This window comes from Dasypus novemcinctus, chromosome 7, assembly GCF_030445035.2.
Source record: "Dasypus novemcinctus isolate mDasNov1 chromosome 7, mDasNov1.1.hap2, whole genome shotgun sequence".
NCBI classification, from domain to species: domain Eukaryota; kingdom Metazoa; phylum Chordata; class Mammalia; order Cingulata; family Dasypodidae; genus Dasypus; species Dasypus novemcinctus.
This window is the reverse complement of record NC_080679.1, coordinates 94,092,548-94,102,655: the sequence shown is the minus strand read 5'-3', so window position 1 is coordinate 94,102,655 and position 10,108 is coordinate 94,092,548. Positions and strand designations below refer to the sequence as shown.

The 10,108-nt window shown below is 37.5% G+C and overlaps 1 pseudogene; it reads left to right on the top strand.

Moving 5' to 3' along the window:
• The first annotated feature begins 574 nt into the window (after positions 1 to 574).
• Positions 575 to 2,612, top strand: LOC101442714 (NADH-ubiquinone oxidoreductase 75 kDa subunit, mitochondrial-like; annotated as a pseudogene).
• The last annotated feature ends 7,496 nt before the right edge of the window (positions 2,613 to 10,108 follow it).

The following is a 10,108-nucleotide window of genomic DNA, read 5'->3' as shown; positions in this document are numbered from 1 at the left end:
AAACACTAATAAAATATGTTTAACAGAACAAAGCAGTGGTGATCAAAACTGATCAATTTGACTGAGTTGAAATTAAAATTCTGTTCTTTAAAAGATAACATTAGATGAGTGAAAGGCTAGATCAAAATAGGAGGTGATATTTTTGAGTCATGTAACTGACAAAAGGCCTACATACAGAAGATACATAGTTTAAGGTTTCTACAAATCAATAAGAACATTTTTTAAAATTTCTACAAATCACTAAGTAAAAGACAGCCCAGCAGATAATTTAGCAACATACTTGAAAAATGAATTCTACAAAAAAGAAAATCTATTAATCCCTTCCAGCTTCCAATTCTCCAGATCTAGCTGAAAGAGTTAGCCAAGGAGACCATATTGAGTGAGCAGCCCAACCTCTGAGTGGGTCAATATGATCCTTACAGTTTGACAAAGCATCAGTTGTGGCTCTGGGGAGAAGAAACATATTAAGAAAATCTGTAAGAAGGACCTTAGCAGGCCATGCTAAGTATCCTAAAAGATGTGTGCAAACAACTACCATAGCAGCAAGCAACTTGATTGAAGTATTATATTTGTTGATGGTCAATCTGTCATGGTGGAATCGGGACCTACCATCCTCCAAGCCTTTGAGAAGGTTGGCATGCAGATCCCTTAATTTTGTTATCATGGAAGATTATCTGTTGCTGGAAACTGCGGATGTGCCTTGTTGAAATTGAGAAAGCCACTAAGGTTGTAGTTGCTGGTGCCATGTCAGTAATGAAGGGGACTATTCTGACAAACTCATAGAAGGCTAAGAAACCCAGAGAAGGGGTGATGGAATTCTTTCTAGCAAGCCACCACTGGACAGTCCTATTTGTGACAAGGAGATGAACATGATCTGCAGGACAAATTCATGATGTTTGGAAGATATAGAAGCAGAATTTTAGGAGGGAAATGTGCTATGGAGGAAAAGAACATTGAGCTATTGGTAAAGACCATCATGATGAGATGTATACAGTGTACTTGCTGTATCAAGTGAGAATGCAGGAGTAGATGATGTGGGGAAAACACAGAGGAAATGAAATGCAAGTTGGCATATATATTGGAAAGATGTTCATGTCTGAGCTTTCTAGGAATATCACTGATATCTGCCTTGTCAATACCCTGACTTCTAAGCTTTATGCCTTTACTGCCTAGCCTTGGGAACTAAAAAAGACAGAATCCACTGATGTAATGGATGCAATTGGAAGAAGGGATAATGAGGATTATGCCAAGGATGCATGAGGACATCAATGAAGAGTGGATCTCTGATAAAACTAGATTTGCCTATAGTGGGTTAAAACATCAGACTTACGCAGCCGATGGTCAGAAACGAAATGAGGCTTCTAACCTATACATCCTTGGAGGATGCACTCTCTCATGTAGCCAGAATGTTACAGAGTTTTCAAGGCAAGGATGTAGCAGCCATTGCAGATGCTTGCTGGATGCAGAAGCCCTAGAAGCTCTCAAAGATCTGCTTTATAGAGAGGACTCTGACACCTTATGCATTGAAGAGGTCTTTCACATTACAGGAGCTGGCACAGATTTGCCTTCCAATTATCTCCTAAATACTACAATGTTTGGTGTGAAAGAGGCAGACATCCTTCTGGTTGATACTAAACCACATTTTGAGGCATCACTATTTAATGCTAAAATTTGAAACAGCTGGCTACTTAATGACTTAAAAGTGGCACTCATAGGCAGTCCAGTGGATTTGACTTGCAGAAATGACAACCACCTAGCAGACTCTTCCAAAAGTCTTCAAGACATTTCTTCTAGTACCATCCATTCAGTCAGGTTCTGAAGGAAGCTAAAAAAGCAATGGTGGTTTTAGGCAGTTCTGCACTCCAAAGAAATGATGGAATAGCAATTCTTGCAGCTGTTTCCAGCATTGCACAAAAGATTCAGGCAAGTAGTGGTGACACTGGTCATTGGAAAGTTATGAATATCCTTCACAGGTTTGCAAGCCAAGTAGCTGCTTTGGACCTTGGCTCTAAACCTGGAGTTGAAACAATTTGGAAGAATGCTACCAATGTGTTGTTTCTCTTGGGAGTAGATGGAGGTTGTATTACCTGACAGGGATTTGCCAAAGGATTGTTGAATTATTTATTAAGGAACATGGTAATGTAATAACTCCTATAGCTGATGTTTTTTCCCAGGAGTTGCTTTCACAAAGTCTGCCACTTACATCAATACTGAGAGCAGAGCTCAGCAGATTAAAGTAACAGTCATTCCTCCCGGCTTGGCAAGAGAAGACTGGAAAATTGTAAGAGCCGTTTCCAAGATTGCTGGTATAATCATATGATCTTCTGGATCAAGTGAGGAACAGATTGAAAGAAGTTTGTCCTAAGCTTGTTTGATATGATGTTGAAGAAGGAGCTAATTACTTCCAGCAAGCAAATGAGCTCTCAAAGCTGGTGAATCAGCAACTGCTTGCAGATTCACTTCTTCCACCTCAGCTAACTATAAAAAACTTCAGCTTGACAGATTCTATTAGCAGAGCCTCACAGACAATAGCCAAGTGTGTCAAAGCTGTAACAGAGGGTGCCCAGGCAATTGAGGAACTATTCATATGCTGAAACTACTAAGAATCCAGTTTTGCTTTAAATGTTAATGGGTAATTACAGTGGAATGATCCATTAGCATTCTATCTTTTAAAAAAATCTAAATGATGCAGTATTAAAGGTTAGACCATGTTTGTTTGAAAGTGATATTGCAATTTTCAAAGAACCTTACAGTTTCAAAAACATTTATGAATTTTGTGTATATATTGTTACATAGTTAATAAAAGTGTCTACAAGTGTTAAACAAATAAGAAAATCTAATTGACCAAGAAAAACACAATGGTGCTCCAATTCTTTAGTAAAAAGGAAAAATATGCATTCAAACCACAATGAGATACTCTCAAACACCCACCAGAATGGATATACCATAATAAGACTGACAATATCAAGTGATGTCAACAAGCAACAAGAACTCTCACACACTGACAAAATTACTTGAGGTAACCATTGACATTATATTGAAAACTCAGACACATATGTCCCATGACCAACATTTCTATTCCTTGGTATTCACTCCAGAAAATAAGTGTTCTTATTTGTACCAAGAGATATATATGAGAAAGTTTATAGTAATATCCTGTTTTAGTTTCTGGGCTGCTAATACTATGAAATAGGTTGGATTAAACAATGGAAATACATTGATTCACAGTTTTTGAAGCTAGAAGTCCAAAATCAAGTTGTCATCAAGGTAAGATCTTCTTCAGAAGACTGCAGGATTCTGGTGCTGGCAGCTGGCAATACTTGGTACTCAGCTTTTTTATTACATGGCAATGCACATGGTGGCCTTTCCTGACTCCTAGGTTCTCTTGACTGAATTTCTGACTGCACCTTGTGATTTTCACTCACTTTCTGGCCTTCTTTATGGCCTTCATTTATAGGATAAAGACCATCCTAATTCAGTTGGGTAACACATTAACTGATTTAACTTAATAAAAAAGTCCTCTTTTAAGGGTTGACACCCTCAGAAAAAGATTAAGAACATATTTTTCTGGAGTACATAGCTCTAAGAAACAATGTATCTCAAACTACAAAAATGCATCAATATTATCAATGAATAGCCATATTTTATACAATAGCATACCACACAAAAATGAAATTCATAAACTATAACTATATGCAGCAACTTAGATTATAAAAAATATATAAGAAAAAGAGAACAAACACAAAAGAATATATAATGCGTTTTCCTTTTAAATCAAATTTAAAAATGGAAAAAACGAATAATACAGCTTCCCCTTAAGTGGTAAACAGAAACAACTAAACAGAAACACAAAAGCAAGGTTTTGTTTATTTATTTTTATAGTAAAAGCCAGGAGGATAATAATCTTTATGGGGCAAGGAGGAGGTTGTAATAAGGAAGAAACATAATGCAGGGACAATGAGTTCAGAGGTGCCAGCAATATTCTATTTCTTCCCTTAGGTGGTGATTATATGGGAATTCACTGTATATTAAATAATTAAAATTCAAGAAATCAAAAATACACTTGCAGCAAATATCAGCTGACTAGAAGAGGCAGAGCAGAGAATTAGTGATGTGGAAGACAGTACATTGGAAATCAAACAGATAGTAGAAGTGGTCAATAAAAAGGTAGAAAAAATCCAGATAGGACTTAGGAACCTGAATGATAATGCAAAATGCTCAAACATACGTATTATAGGCATTCCAGAAGGAGAAGAGAAGGGAAAGGGGTCAGAAGGCGTGTTTCAGGAAATAATGACTGAAAAATTCCCAAATCTACTGAAAGAGACAGATGTACATATCCAAGAAGCACAGTGCACTCCACTGGTCATAAACCCCAACAGGCCCACCCCAAGACATATACTTGTCAGATTATCCAATGCTCAAGACAAAGAGAAAATTCTAAAAGCAGCAAGAGAAAAGAAAACCGTCACATACAAGGGAAGATCCATAAGATTAAGTGCTGATTTCTCATCTGAAACGATGGAGGCAAGAAGGCAGTGGTATGATATAGTCAAGGTACTAAAGGAAAAAAATTTCCAACCAAGAATACTCTATCCAGCTAAACTAGCATTCAAAAATGATGGAGAGTTCAAAATATTCAAAGATAAACAGAAACTGAAAGAGTATATCAACAAGAAACCTCCCCTTCAAGAAATTCTTAAGGGAGTTCGGCAGGAAGAAAGGAAAAAAAACAGGACAGTCAGAGATGGAGGAGAGTGTAAGAGCAACAAAAATGACAAAAATAGAAGGGGAAAATAAAATATTACAAACAAAATATGACAAACGCAAATCCAATCAAAATATGGCTAAAACAAATAATTCCTTGAAAGTAATAACACTGAATGTCAACGGATTAAACTCACCTATCAAAAGATTCAGACTGGGACACTGGATAAGGAAATATGACCCATCTATATGCTGTCTGCAAGAGACACATCTTAGACCCAGAGACTCATGGAGGTTGAAAGTGAATGGCTGGAAAACAATCATACAAGCAAACAACAACCAAAAAAAGGCAGGAGTAGCAATATTACTATCATACAAAATAGACTTTAAATGCGAAACAATTGTGAGAGACAAAGAAGGATACTACATTTTAGTAAAAGGGACAATCTGTCAAGAAGATCGAACGATCATAAATATTTATGCTCCTAACAAGGGTGCCTCTAAATATGTGAGACAAACGCTGGAAAAACTAAGTGAAACAATAGATGCATCTACAATTATAGTGGGGGATTTTAATACAACACTATCAACTCTGGACAGAACATCTCAAAAGAGAATCACTAAAGAAACAAAACATTTGAACAGTATATTAGAGGAGATGGATCTAATAGACATACATAGATCATTACACCCAAACACAGCAGGATATACATTTTTCTCAAGTGCACGTGGAACATTCTCCAAGATAGACCATATGCTAGGCCACAAAGAAAGGCTTAATGAATTCAGAAAGATCAAAATCATACAAAACAATATCTCTGATCACAGTGGAGTGAAGCTGGAAATTTGCAAGGGACAGAGGCCCAGACTTCACACCACAATTTGGAAATTAAACAGCACACTCTTAGAAAAACAGTGGGTCAAAGAGGAAATCTCAAAAGAAATCAACGACTACCTTGAATCAAATGATAATGATAACACAACATACCAAAATTTATGGGATGCAGCAAAAGCAGTACTGAGAGGGAAATTTATAGCCATAAATTCACATATCAAAAAAGAAAAAAGAGCAAAAATTGAAGAACTAACTGCCTTTTGACAGAATTAGAAAAACAACAACAAAATAACCCAACAGGAAGAAGAAGGAAGGAAGTAACAAAGATAAGAGCAGAACTAAATGAAATAGAACATAAGAAAGCACTTGAAAAAATAAACAAGAACAAGAGCTGGTTTTCTGAGAAGATCAACATAATTGACAAACCTTTAGTGAGACTAACAAAGAAAAAAAGAGAAAAGATGCAAATACACAAAATAAGAAATGAGAAAGGTGATATCACCACTGACCCCACAGAAATAAAGACTATCATAAGAGGATACTTCGAAAAACTTTATTCCAACAAAAATGACAATTTAGAGGAAATGGACAAATTCCTAGAAACACATAAGCAGCCCATATTGATGAAAGAAGAAATTAAGGATCTTAACAAACCAATCACAAGCAAAGAGATAGAATCAGTCATTAAAAATCTCCCAACTAAGAAGAGCCCAGGGACAGACGGCTTCACAGGTGAATTCTACAAACATTCCGGAAAGAACTAACACCAATCCTGTTGAAACTTCCAAAAATTCGAAACAGAAGGAACATTGCCAAACTCCTTCTATGAGGCCAACATTATCCTAGTACCAAAGCCAAACAAACACACCACAAGAAAGGAAAATTACAGACCAATTTCTCTAATGAACCTAGACGCAAAAATACTTAACAAAATACTTGCTAATCGTATTCAACAACACATTAAACGAATTATACATCATGACCAAGTGGGATATATTCCAGGTATGCAAGGATGGTTCAACATAAGAAAATCAATTAATGTGATACACCATATAAACAGATTGAAGGGAAAAAACCACATGATTATATCTATAGATGCAGAAAAGGCATTTGACAAAAAGAGCACTCCTTCTTGATAAAAACACTCCAAAAGATCGGAATACAAGGAAACTTTTTGAACATGATAAAGAGTATATATGAAAAACCCACAGCCAACATTGTTTACAATGGCAAAATCCTGAAATCCTTTCCTCTAAACTCAGGAACAAGACAAGGATGCCCATTGTCTCTGCTCCTATTTAACATTGTCTTGGAAGTACTTGCACAAGCACTGAGGCAAGAACCAGATATAAAAGGCATTCAAATTGGAAGGGAAGAAGTCAAAATTTCATTATTTGCAGATGACATGATCCTATACATAGAAAATCCTGAGAGATCTACAACAAAGCTTCTATAACACATAAATGAGTTCAGCAAAGTCGCAGGTTATAAGATCAATGTGCAAAAATCAGTAGCATTTCTGTACACCAATAATGAGCAAGATCAGGAGGAAATCAAGAAACAAATACCACTCACAATAGTAAATAAAAAAATCAAATACTTAGGAATAAATTTAACTAAAGAGGTAAAAAACTTATACACCAAGAACTATACAAGACTGTTCAAGGAAATCAAAGAAGACCTAAATAAATGGAAGAAAATTCCTCGTTCATGGAGAGGAAGACTGAATATTATTAAGATGTCTATCCTACCAAAACTGATCTACACATTCAATGCAATCCCAATAAAAATCAACACAACCTTCTTTAAGGAACTAGAAAAACTAACTATGAAATTTATTTGGAAAGGAAAGAGGCCCCGAATAGCCAAAGACATATTGAAAAAGAAAAACGAAATTGGAGGAATCACACTACCTGACTTCAAAACATACTACAAAGCTACAGTAGTGAAAACAGCATGGTATTGGCATAAGGAGAGACACACAGACCAATGGAATCAAATTGAAAGTTCTGATATAGAACCTCATGTATATAGCCATATAATATTCAATAAAGCCACCAAACCCTCTCAACTGGGAGAGAATGGCCTATTCAACAAATGGTGCCTGGAGAACTGGATAGCCATACGTAGAAGAATGAAAGAGGAATACCATCTCACACCTTATACAAAGATCAACTCAAGATGGATCAAAGACCTAAATATAAGAGCCAAGACCATAAAGATCTTGGAAAGCAGTGTAGGGAAATATCTACAGGACCTTGTAATAGGAAATGGCTTCATGAATATCACACCAAAAGCATGAGCAGCAAAAGAACTAATAGATAAATGGGACTTCCTCAAAATTAAAGCCTTCTGCACCTCAAAGGAGTTTGTCAAGAAAGTAAAAAGGGAACCCACACAATGGGAGAAAATATTTGGCAACCATATATCTGATAAGAGACTTATAACTTTCATATATAAAGAACTCATAAATCTTGAAAACAAAAAGATAAACAACCCATTTAAAAAATGGGAAAAAGATTTAAACAGACACTTCTCCAAAGAAGAAATACAAATGGCTAAAAAGCACATGAGAAAATGCTCCAAATCTCTAGCTATCAGGGAAATGCAAATCAAAACTACAATGAGATACCATCTTACTCCCATAAGATTGGCAGCTATGAAAAAAACAGAAGAATACAAATGCTGGAGAGGATGTGAAGAAAGGGGAACACTCATCCACTGCTGGTGGGAATGCAGAAGGATCCAACCATTCTGGAGGACAGTTTGGCGGTTTCTCAAAAAACTAACCATAGATTTGCCATATGACCCAGCAATACCACTGCTGGGTATATACCCATCAGAACTGAAAACAAGGACACAAACAGATATATGTACACCAATGTTCATAGCAGCATTGTTTACTATCACTGAAAGTTGGAATCAACCCAAATGTCCATCAACAGACCAGTGGATCAATAAAATGTGGTATATATACACAATGGAATACTACTCAGCTATTAGAACAAATACACTACAATCACACGTGATAACATGGATGAACCTTGAGAATCTTATGTTGAGTGAAGCAACCCAGGCATTTAAGGACAAATACTACATGACCTCAATGATATGAAATAAACAAACTGCCTCAGAGAGCTAGAGTCCAGAAAAGAGGCTTACAGGAAATCGGGGGGTGGAGGAAGGATGTGAGTTAACGTCTGCAGGGGTGGAATCTGTGATGAGCTGGCGGTAAGTATGAGCACAAAGAAGGGACAAAATGGGGGCAAGAGGTTGCCTTTGGGTGGGACTTTGTGGGTTTGAGGGGGCCTGGGGATGGGCATAGGGGTAATATTGTCCAAAAATTGGGGGGAGGGAAGGGCAACATATGAACATGGGAGAGTGTCAGGTGTTCGTTGAGAACAAAATGTTGAGAAAATCATATCAAAGTATAAGTAGGAGGGTTACCTGTTTAGGATGCTCATGGGGTATGGTCTGATGCGGGACGGACTCTGGGCGAAGAGCTGAAGGCTCATATTGCCAAGGTGGGTTGTATCATTGGGAAGAGACCCAAGAAGTGAGAGTTGGGGTGGACCCACATCCTGGGGAGGACTAATGCCGGTAAATAGAGAGAACTGTATCTCTCGTGAGAAAGGATGTCTCCCAGGGCATTAGGGCAGTTGAGAAAGTCAGGCCCTGAATACTGCTGCTAGTATCTCAGGACATGGCTTTTCGGGAAATGGAGATTGGCTGGCATTGTGGACCCCAAGGGGAGGGGAAAATGGATGTGGAATGGATGGAACCAAGGTAAATATGGGGGCAAGAGAGGAGTTTTGTGAGAGTACACGAAGATGAGTATAAAACATGTAATATTACACCAAAAACATATAGGGGACGACAGACTAATAATGTAAACCATAAGGCAAAACATAGGATAACTAAAAAATTTAGAAAACTGTACAACCTAAAGTATGGACCACATAGTAAGCACAGATGTCATCTTGTTTGAAAGCTATTGTCTCGGAATCTGTACATCAGTTTCAGGAAATATGATATGAACAAGTTAAAAGATTATCGCTGTGGAAGGGAAAAGGTTTTATGGTGAATCTGGGGAAGTACTGTATATTGTATATATGAATTTCGATGATCTAAGACTCTTGTGAAGCTGACATTATGTTGGGATTCACTTTACAGGAAGTTTTGGATCACAGAGTGGTTCAACAATGGCAGCGGAGGAATACTGATATAGGATGTTATTGACAGGATATATAGGGTTGACAGGGAGTTATACAGGGCATATGCCCAGGGTATATAGTAATGACTAGATATACTCATAGTGGAAATAATTAAAAACAACAGCTGGGGGTGTACTGGGCCCCTGGCCAGGGGGTCACTGTCGTGGACCCTGGGGGAGCAGCAGCAGTCCCCCAGGTGCAACGTCAAGAACCAGGAAGGAAGGAGGGCCCAACAGTGGGCTCCTGATACTAATGGCTATGCTTTTGAGCCTATACACCTGCAATAAGAATAAGGCCTAGAGTAGCACTGTGCCTGGGAGTTTCCTCCTGACAGCCTTCATGTTACTCAAAT